Below are 11,562 nucleotides of genomic sequence, written 5' to 3'. Positions count from 1 at the left end.
CTAGAATTGGAGAGATTGCGTTAACCACAAGCTACAACTCCAAAAAAACACATTCCTAATGATGTTGGCTATCGTCAGGTTTGAGGTACCACCTACCATTTACTTAATACTGCGTATTTTCCAAACTGCTCTTAGCACAAGAGACAGTACTCATAGAAATATAACTTATAGGAAAACCTAGCAGCTTTTCTTTGTGTGTTTCGTGAAAAATTATGGAAATTTTTAGGCCTGGAAGACAGACTTGACTAGCCTACATACCTAGAGAAGAAAAGCCAAAGGCCCAATTAATGTTTCTTAATGGTTTTGGTTCTAATGTCTGGCAACAGGTTAATGCTACACAATCAACACCCAGTTTTTGTATGCCCAGAAGAGACAATGGGATCCATCAGATGAAATGAAGATGGTCAGAATGTGTAACAGTTCGTCCTCGATAGATGACTATAGCAGAGAAAGAGGTGATTGATTTGGGATACCATGGGAGAGCTTGTAGATAGTTTTCATTGAGCTGTAGGTCTAGATTACTAAAGTAACTCAAAATAGTATGCACCTTATAATAATACCATTAGGGATAATGGCATTGGTGTTATGATTTCAATAAGACCTGTTACAACATGAATACCAATTACACTTAAAACACACTGACAGTAGGCACCTTCAGCAGAAACTGTTATCAAAGCCGGGCATGGTGGCGCACACTTGTAATCCCCGCGCTTGGGGGGCTGAGACAGGAGGATCACACAGGTTCGAAGCCAGCCTCAGCTACTTAGTGAGGCTTTCAGCAACTTAGTGAGACTCTGTTTCCAAATAAAATATAAAATGGGCCTGGGAGTATAGCCCAGAAGTAGAAAGCCTCTGGGTTTCACCCCCAGTACCACAAAAAAAAAAAAGAAAGAAAAAGAAAGAAAAAGAAACTGTTATCACATTAAAGTAAAAGAACAAAGAGACTGATTACTGAGATGTGACTCTGGCTAGAATAGAATCTTTAATCCTCACCACCGCCTATGCTGCCGCCATGGGCTCTCAATTCAAAACACCAAATATTCACAGGATTTTAAAAAAAACTATGCAAAAACTTGGCAGATTCAGATTCACACCAATTTAAAAATTGGACAGTTAAAAGACTCTGATTTGGACTGGAAAATAATTATAGGACTTAAAATGGTCACAGTGTTTACAAATATCTTTATAATATGGCTAAATATTATAACATGTCAATTTACTAGATCTGTTTCATAATATTTCATTAGTACTAAAATTTCAGCCTAGCCATGGCTAATACTAAACTCCAACCTTTACAGACACTAAATTCTGAGAAAGCCTGGCTGATGATATTTCTGGTCATAACTCTTTCAAGTATTTTTCTGCTCACGTATGAGGCTGCTTAATTTGGTTATCTTGGTTGTAATATTACTTTTTATTCTTCATGCAGTCTGCATAACCAGATGGAAACAACTGATGTTTCAAAAACAAAAAGTTCCAAAGTTAATTTTAATGGCCTTTTTTCTAAAATTAAAAGGAGGAGATGTCGAGGGCTGTCATAGAATGCACCCTGAGATTATCATCTTGGACCGGCTCAGTTTGAATATGTGGTATTTGGTTGGGTGGGATTTGTCCACAAGCAGACAAATTCCAGGGCACCTGGTGGAATCTTTAAGGTATGGTCTTTGATGTTGTCTCCATCCAGTAACGTTTAGCCCCTCCTTCCTCTAAGCTGGTAACATGTCTACCTCACTGACTTTCCTTATTGTAGCTCATGACAACTGCTAGCTTCTGCATTTGATTAACTTTTATGATGCCTTGTGTGGAGATTCCTCTCCGGGACTTGGGAGGGAGAGACCTGAAATGAAGGCATAGACAATTGTCTCTTGGACAACTGACAACTTTATTCTCTAGAACTAAGTTTTTATACCTTTCTTTCCCTGCACCAAAACCACAACTTCAAAAGAAAGAAAAACATCAAAGTACAATCTCAAACACAATACAGAATGATTAATATAGAACATACGTCATATGCTTGCAGAATACAATCATGGAGGGAAAATTAAAAAACAAGAAGAAACAAAGAGGCCTGGTTAAAGATTATTAAGAGTATGATTACAGCCAGTTCCTGCTCTCACTGAAGGGTTGGGGGTAAGAAATTCCGGAAAGACCAGAAGTCACCCAGAGTCTCGGAAAGCTTGACCTTTCGCCAAACTGCCTTAACTCTTTCAGAACCTTTCGTTCCTCAGGCTTCTTCCATGTCCTCCATCAGCCTTGCCTAAAGTTTCTATACAAGTAAGGTACTGATTACAGAAGGCCAGGAAAATTGACATCTATCTGTTAGGATAAGCAGCCCAGTCATGCCAAAGATGGCGCCTCTCCGGCTTCTCTTCCAGATTGTGCTGGTTACCTCATAGCTTGCCAAAGGGGCCACGGGATGCCCAACAACCAGTCCCCTGATAACACACTCACTGGGGTATGAACCATCCAATCAGTAAATGCCCCGTACGTGCGATCTTCCGCTGTGAGCGGAAGCCCCCTCCTTCCAGCTGCCTGATATAAAAGGGAGCTGGGCTGTCTTAATAAAGCTTTTGCTAGCTTGCTTGCTTATTTCCGGCGGCTGGCCTTGGGTCTTTCCTGCGCCGACCCCCGACCCCCTTCACTATCTCCTTCTCAACTCCTCAAATATTAATTTTCTCCAAATTATTATATCTGACTCCGTGTGATTTTTGTGTGAGAAGACCACTGTCAGGAACCTGGCTTGAGCAGCAACCTTCCGTGGCAGGAACCATGGGATAATTTGGGGGGAGTTGCCTGAAGGAGCAACCATCCCTGGCTGGACTATGGATGGAGCAATCAGCATCCGCTAGAGCCCGTGACAAAATTGGCCTCTCTCTAGGTAAAATAGGCTTTCAGATTTTACAGGTCAGCAAATTTTTTTCTTAAACATGAAGTAAAGGGATCTGAGCTAGGCATAGTGGTGTGTGCCTAGAATCCTAGTACTAGGGAGGCTGAGACAGGGGGTTGGCAAGTTCAAGACCAATCTCAGCAAGTTTGGGAGACCTTCAGCAACTTAGTGAGGCCCTGTTGCAAAACTAAAAAATATAAAAGGCTGGAGTATAGCTCAGGGATGGAACACCTCTGAGTTCAATTCTCAATACTTAAAAAAAAAAAGTAAATAAAGGGATTTGCCATATGCCATAACAATGATTTCCTTAAAAAAATAAACTAAGAGCTGGGCGTGGTGGTGCACGCTTGTAATCCCCACACTTGAGAGGCTGAGACAGGAGGATCGCACAGGTTCGAAGCCAGCCTCAGCTACTTAGTGAGGTTCTCAGCAACTTAGTGAGACCCTGTTTCCAAATAAAATATAAATAGGTCTGGGAGTATATCCTGGAGGTAGAAAGCCCCTGGGTTCCATCCCTAGTACCACACAAAATATATATACACTAAGGAGAAAAAATTAAGCTGCATGTGGTGGCGCACGCTTGTAATCCCGGTAAACTTGGGAGGCTGAAACAGGAGGACCACAGGTTCACCGCCAGCCTCAGCTACTTAATGAGGCCCTCCGCAACTCAGTGAGACGCTGTTTAAAAATAATGTTTAAAAAGTAGGGCTAGAGGTGTAGCTCAGAGGTAGAATGCCCCTAGGTTCAATCCCCAGTACCAAAAAATAAAATAAAAAGTGGTGGCACAGTCTTGTAATCCCAGCATTCAGGAGGCTGAGACAGGAGGATCGCAGTTCACAGCCAGCCTCATCTACTTAGTGAGGTCCTTTGCAACTCAGTGAGACCCTGTTTCAAAATAAAGAATAAAAATGGGGCTAGGGGTGTAGCTCAGAGGTAGAATGTCCCTGGGTTTCATCCCCAGTGCTGCAAAAAAAAAAAAGGAAGAAAGAAAAAAAGAAAAGAAAAGGAAAAGAAGAAAAATTAGAAAGGCTAAAATGTCCATATGAAACATAATAAATTGATTTTATCGTGAAAACTTACTAGTCATGCTTATTTTTATAACTATGAAGGCGTAAAGTGAACCTGATTAAATATTTGAAGGTAGGAAAGTGCTTAGCACCAGATCCAAATATTGCTTTATAATTTTGCCTCCCCAAAGGTCTAATTACCACTGAGTCATGTAGCATGCCCTTCCCCCACCGCAACCCTGAGAGCTGCTGCTGAGCCAGCTCTAGGGATGCTGGGTGGGTATTTAGCTGCTCTTAGCAATTCCTAGGGACCCTGGTAGAGGTAGGGAAAAAAACAAACCCTCAGGGAATGAGCATGAAGTTCTCTGCCCTCACCTGTCAAGAAAAACATTGTTACCCTACAAGCCAAATGCATGAGTTCCCAACTCCAGCAATAAGTACTAAATAAGTCCTTACAACTTATTTAAACCTTTGCTAATTTTAGAAAATCCCAGGGTTTCATACGCAATGCAGTCTACAGAAATGACTTGGAACTGGGAAACTCAAGCTACAATCCTGGTTCCACCACTTCCAAACTCCTTCACCTTCGTAAGTCCCTTCAACATAAGCTGCAAACTCAGTTTGCTTGTCTGTACAATGGTAGGGAGTTGATAGCCAAAGAGTTAAGAAGGAGTATAAATAAAATCACCTGGCGGAAAAAATGTAGTGTTAAAATAATGTGACTATTATTTAAAACGTAAAACTGGAAAGTCAAGTCTTCTTGTGCTTGGCAAAAAAGACGCTGCCTTCTCCCTCCTGCCCAAGTTCCAGATATATATAAATAAGGTATTTTCAGAAAACCACACCACATGAAACAGTTACTGAAAACATTACAGGTTTCCTGGGTGTTTAGAACCTTTGGAATATCCTTTCTGTGTTTGGGAAACTAACGCAAAAATCTTGCTTGCTGGGCTTGCTGCAGGCACAGAACAGCCAGATCAGATCCTAAGTGAGACTGGGTTTCAGTAGTAGACAGCTGGAAGCCCCTGGCTCCATGTGGGATTTCCTGTAGGTGGCGAAGGCATCTGGTCTTCCGGGACGACAGCATCTTTAAGCTTGGGTTCCTGGAGTGCAGAAACAGCGTCAGTATTGGAACCTGCATAAGTTTTAGTTGTGTTGGCTTGCTGGCTGGCCACAGTGTAAACTGTAGCAGCAATGGTGATGGCAAGAATAGGACAGTTTTCTCATCAAACCAGCTCTGCAAAATGCGGCGAGAAGATGATCATGGAGTCCCCAAGCCAGGTTCCTCAGATTCAATCTTCTTTGAATTACACCTTCTCTGCCTAATCATAGCCAGACTGGCTTTTGTTTCTCAGAAGAACCTGGACATGTGCAGATCTGACGGCTTTTCTAAAATGCAGGCCTTTTCTATCTTGCCTTTGCTTAAAACGTGTTGGTGGTTCCCAGGTCACCATGATAAGGCCCCAACTCCTTGTCTTGGATACTGCTACTTCTCCAGCCTCCCCCTTTACCAGTGCTTCTCTTGGCCAACTGAACACTGCACCGCCGCAGGCTACGTGCCTTGCTGCACTCCTTCCGTGTTCTTACTTACCTCTGATTCTTTGCTGTAGTTGGAATCTGGAATATTCCTCACAGGCCCCTGTATTAAAGGCCTGATCCCCTGCTTGGGACTATTTGAGAGGTAGTATAAACCATAAGAGGTGGGGACTGTTGGGAGGTCATTAGGTCATTGTTGGTGTGCCCCTGCAAGGGATTATGGGTCTCTTTCTTTCTTTCTCTTTTGCTCTCTGGCTACCAGGCAGTGAACAGCTTGCATTACCATGTGTTCCCACCATGATGTGCCACTACACGCCCCAAGCAACAGGGACTGGAACCGTAAAACTGTGAGCCAAAAATAAACCTTTTCTCTTTACAAGTTTATTATTATTGTTATCATCATCATCATCATTATTATTTGTGGTGCTGAGGATTGAACCCAGGAGCATTATACCTCCAAGCTACACCCCCAGTTCAATTTTTTATTCTTTATTTTGAAACAGGGTCTCACTAAGTTGCAGAGGGCCTCACTAAGTAGCTGAGGCTGTCCGCGAACCACGATCCTCTGGTCTCAGCTTCTCAAGTACTGGGATAACAAGCCTGTGCCACCATGCCCGGCTTACAAGTTTATTATTGCCTATATTTGTCACAATAACGGAAAACTAACACAATATGCTGTTTCTAGAAGGATTGGAAAGCCAACAATGATTTGTAAACATTGAAAGAGTAAGGTTGTGGGGGCTAGGGCCCAAGAAAATTAATAAGACAAAAACATACAAGGTGTTTAAAACAAAAAAGTAGCTGAACTAGTAATCCTAAGTAAATCATGTTGATTTGGCCCACTCCTTCTCTGATTATGACAGGTCATTTAAAATAATAGTAGAGCCGGGAGCCAGGCATGGTTGCGCACACTTGTAATCCCAGCATTTGGGAGGCTGGGACAGGAGGATCGCGGTTCGCGGACAGCCTCAGCTACTTAGTGGGGCCCTTTGCAACTTAGTGAGACCTTGTTCCAAAATAAAGAATAAAAAATAGGGCAAGGGTCAAATGCCCCTGGGTTCCATCCCCAGACCTGTAATAATAATAATGATAATAATAATAATAATAATAATAATAATAGTAGTAGTAGTAGTGGTGGTAGTAGTAGTAGAGCCGGGAATATAACTCAATGGTAGAGCACTTGTTTAGCAAGGGGTAAGGTCCTGAGTTTGATACCTAGCCCCAGCTCCACAAAAGGAAAAGAGAAGAGAAAAGAAAAAAGAAGGAAGGGAGGAAAAGACAAAGAGGAAAGGAAAACAGAAATATAAAAAATAATTATTAAAAATGAAAGAAAATAAGCCTAGGAGTTTAGATGGGTTCTATAATTCTTTTAAATACCCAAATGGTCTTTAATCAGCAGAGGTCTTCAGCTGTAGACAATGAAGCCTGCCTTATGGCACACCTAAAGCCTATTACCTGAGCCCTGTGAACACAGCACAGCCTGGCTGGTACTGAAGCGTATGCCACCACAAACCAAACTAGCAAAACCAAGTGAAACGGTGTTATCTTAAAGAGCTCCTGGAAACATGAGCAGCTTGTCCTTTTGGGAAACACCAAAAGGGGACTATTTGGCTTTGATATGCAAGATCGTTTGAACAGAAGCAAGATGGGAACTGTCTAGGAGAAATGCTTCCTGTGATTAAAAAAATCTCAAGAAATCTTAGAATTGTCAGCTGGTGCTATGAGGAGGGACTTGAACTCTGGAAGAAAGAAGGAGCAGCAGAAGGAGTAGGATGGGACTCTGAAAAAGTGAGAAATTCCAGCCAAACGTGGTGGTGAACACCTGTGATCCCAGTACTCAGGAGGCTGAGATAGGAGGATTGCAGGATTAAGGACAGCTCAGCAAGTACTGAGACTCTCATCAACCTAGCAAGACGGTTTCAAAATCAGATACAAAATAGTGATCAGGGTGTAGGTGGAGGAAGAACCTCCCCAGTGTTCAATCCCCAGTCCTACAAAAAAGAAAGAAAGGAAAGAGGAAAAGGAAGAAATCCCCCTACTAGAGAATAGCAGAAAAATGTATTGGAAGTAGCAGGAGCTATCAGAGCAGGTCAGGAATGGTGAGGCGTGAGCTACAATCTGAACTCATATTTTGCTTATGCTGCAGTTTCCTCTAAAACTTCAAAAACACCTGTTAATCAAGATAGCGTGTATTAGGTATTTTGTAAAGGGCTGGACATAAGCTGAGCATGGTGGCACAGGCTTCTAATCCCAGTACTTGGGAGGCTGAGACAGGAGGAAAGCAGGTTCAAGGCCAAACTCAGCAAGTTAGGAATGAAAAATAGAGCCGGGGGTGTAGCTTGGAGGTAGAATGCCCCTGGGTTCCATCCCCAACATCATAAGTAAATAAATAAATAAATAAATAAATAAATGGCTGGACATGGTGGTACAAGCCTGTAATCTCAGTACTTGGAAGGCTGAGATAGGAGTATCACAGATTTGAGGACAGCCTCAATGGCTTAATGAGGTTCTCAGGAACTTCGAGAGAACAATAATAATAATAATAATAATAATAATAACAACAACAACAACATCAACAACAACAAAAGAAGAAGTAAACAAGGGCAGAAGTTTCAGAAGTCTGCACTTAGTGGCCTTCTACAAAGTGACCAGCGGTCGCAGGGAGGAGATGACAGGTTCCAGCAGCAAACCCACCTGCTTTGTGGATTGATTCTGCATTTTTCTGAAATGTGGTCAGGCCCCTGTATCCACAGAGTCTGTGTTCAAGAAATCAACCAACCTCAGATGGACAGCATTTGGCAGTCAGTTCTGAAGGAATATTTGGATCTGTGCTGAACACATACAGACTTTTTTTCCTTATCCTTATTCTCCAATCAATGCTTTAACAACTATTTACATAGCACTTAACATTGTATTAGGTAGGTGTTATACATAATCTAGAGATTATTAAAGTCTACAAGAGAATTGCACAGGTTATATCTAAGTACTATGTCCTTTTATAGAATGAACTTGAGCATATTCAGATGTTTGGAGCAAACTCAAAAATGTATTAGAAAGCTGGGCGTGGTGGCACACGCTTGTAATCCCAGCAATCGGGAGGCTGAGACTGGAGGATCACGGTTCTCGGTCAGTCCAAGCTACTTAGTAAGGCCCTCTGCAACTTACTGAGACCCTGTTTCAAAATAAAGAATGAAGCCGGGCGTGATGGCCCGTGCTTATAATTCCAGCACTTGGGAGGCTGAGACAGGAGGATCGCACAGGTTCGAAGCCAGCCTCAGCTACTTAGTGAGGCTCTCAGTAACTTAGTGAGACCCTGTTTCCAAATAAAATATAAAATAGGTCTGGGAGTATAGCCCAGAGGTAGAAACACCCCTGGGTTCTACTCCCCAGTACCACAAAAAAAAATAAATAAATAAAGTATAAAAATAGGGCAGGTGGTGTGTTTGGAGGTCAAATACCCCTGGGTTCCATCCCCAGAACTGCAAAAAAAAAAAAAAAAAAAAAAAAAAAAAAAGGAAAGAAAAGTATCAGAACCCAGTCATTCTAAGAAAGACTACCAACAGCCAGGCATGGTGATGCATGCTTTTAACTCCAGTATTGAGACAATGAAACAGGAAGCTCTCAGATTCAAGGACAACCTCAGCAGCTTAGTGAGGCTGTCAGCAACTGTACAAAACCTTGTTTCCAAATAAAAAATAAAATAAGGCTGGGGGCAGCTAGGGATGGTGGCCCATGCTTATAGTGCCAGTACTTGGGAGGTTGAGACAGGAAGATCTCAGGTTCAAAGCCTCAGGGGGAGTGGTGAGTTGGCCCGGGCCACCCTCCCCCCCTCATGCCATTTTGGCATGGGGCTGTAACTATTTTCTGTATTTCTATTTTCCTTATTTCTATCTTTTTAATAAACTTCTTTAAATCTTCAAAAAAAAAAAAAAAAGCCAGCCGCAGCAGCTTAGTGAGGCTCTCAGAAATTTAGTGAGACCCTATCTCCAAATAAAATATAAAATAAGCCGGGCGTGGTGGCACACGCTTGTAATCCCAGAATTTGGGAGGCTGAGACCCAAGGATCGCAGTTCGCCGACAGCCTCAGCTACTTAGTGAAGCCCTCCGCAACTCAGTGAGACCCTGTTTCAAAATAAAGAATAAAAAATTGGGTAGGGGGTATAGCTTGAAGGTCAAATGCCTCTAGGTTCCATCCCCAGACCCCCCCCCCAAGAAAATATATATAATAGATCTAGAGGTGTAGCCTGGAGGTAGAAGGCCCCGGGGTTCCATCTCCAGTATCACCAAAAAAGTAAAAAAAAAATATATATATATATATAATAATAATAACAATAACAATAATAATAATAATAATAATAAGGTTGGGGTATAGCTTGGGGGTAAATGCCCCTGGGTTCAATCCCTAAAAGAGGAAGGGAGGGAGGAAGAGAGGGTGTAGGCAGCCCCAGATAGCTCTGTCCCAAGTTATGATCACATAACTTCAGGGTACAAAGCAGACAAGCAGGAGAACTATGTCCCCAGCTGCAGTTTGGAAGGCAAGACAAGTTCTGCATAAATATGAGAAAAGATTCCAGGAGAAATCGCCCACACTTGAGCAGGCCCAGAGTGTCTCCGGAGACTATTCTAGCCCTCTCTGTCTCTTTCACTCTGACGACATTCAGAGTATGAGAGTCACCTTCAGTCCTCACAGGTGGGGGAAAGTCAGGGAGTGTTCTGTGCTGCAACTTGCTCAGGGAAAGACCCTAGGTCTAGATGTGGGGAGACAGTAGGAGGGCCCCCTCTGGCCCCAAGTCCAATTTTATCCTCCAGTCCAGCTCTGTCATAAAGCCTCGAACCCTGCTGTTTGGCTCCTACTTGACCCATTCATGAGTGATACTTTCCTTTCATTGGCTATTAGAGCCCTATGAAAAGTCTCCGTGTCCAAAAGACTCATGTGTGAGTCAGGATCTGACATAAAATTCTATTCTAGCTCATTTAAGCAAAAACAGTTTATTGGTTTTTCACTTACATAAATGAAAATGCCATTTTCAGGATAAGCTAGAACCAGGATTTTTTTTTTTTTTTTTTTTTTCCCCCAGTACTGGGGCATTCTACCTCGGAGCTACACCTCCACAAAAAAAAAAAAAAAAAAAAAAAAAAAGTAAAAGGACAAGACTCATTCACAGTAATGGATATCAGAAAATAGTTGTCTTTCAGTGAGCAGGGGGATTGTTTGGAAAACTAAAAAGATCCAAAGTAATGTTCCAGAGTGGTGGAAATGTTCTAGCTCTTCTTTGGGTGGTATATACAATTATTGACTGTCATAAAATTTAACTCACATGACTGCGAATTTTATTGAATGTAAATTATACCTCAATTTTATTTTATTTTTTTGTGGTACTGAGGGTGGAACCCAGGGGCCTTCTACCTCCAGGCTATACTCCCAGACCTATTTTATACTTTATTTGGAAACAGGGTCTCACTAAGTTGCTGAGAGCCTCACTAAGTAGCCGAGGCTGGTTTCGAACCTGTGTGATCCTCTTGTCTCAGCCTCCCAAGCGCGGGGATTACAAGTGTGCGCCACCACACCCAGCCTACTATACCTCAATTTTTAAAACTACATTAGTGCTGGGCATGGTGGTGCACACCTATAATCCCAGTACTAGGGAGGCTGAGGCAGGAAGATAACAGGTTCAAAGCTAGCCTCAGCAATTTAGTGAGGTTCTCAGCAACCTAGTGAGACCCTGTTTCCAAATAAAATAACTAACTAAATAAATAAGCTAGTGGTATAGCTAGGCCATTTTTTATAGGGTAGAATGCCCCTGGTTTCCGGGGATAGAAACCCCTGGAACCAATTAAAAAAAAAAAAAAGTATGTTTGTGCTAGAGTTATTTAACTCTATCTTTGATGTCAGGCACTAAGTTGGTCTACTTTTTCACAATCATAAATTATGACATGAGCATTTTGTGCATATATTGAATGAATCCAGAGGAAATTACCAAGGATCCACATTTTAACCTATAAAAATAAGTTCCTAGGGCATAATCTAGTAGGTTTTTGGTATTTTGAATTATTCTCTTCAGTTAAATTTGTAGAGTTGTGTGTTTTGAGCAAAATTTATGATTTTGAAATTTATGTTGATCCATACAGACT

The sequence above is a fragment of the Muscardinus avellanarius genome (genome assembly GCF_963383645.1).
Source record: "Muscardinus avellanarius genome assembly, chromosome: 14".
In the NCBI taxonomy this organism is placed as follows: domain Eukaryota; kingdom Metazoa; phylum Chordata; class Mammalia; order Rodentia; family Gliridae; genus Muscardinus; species Muscardinus avellanarius.
This window is presented reverse-complemented; position numbering follows the sequence as displayed.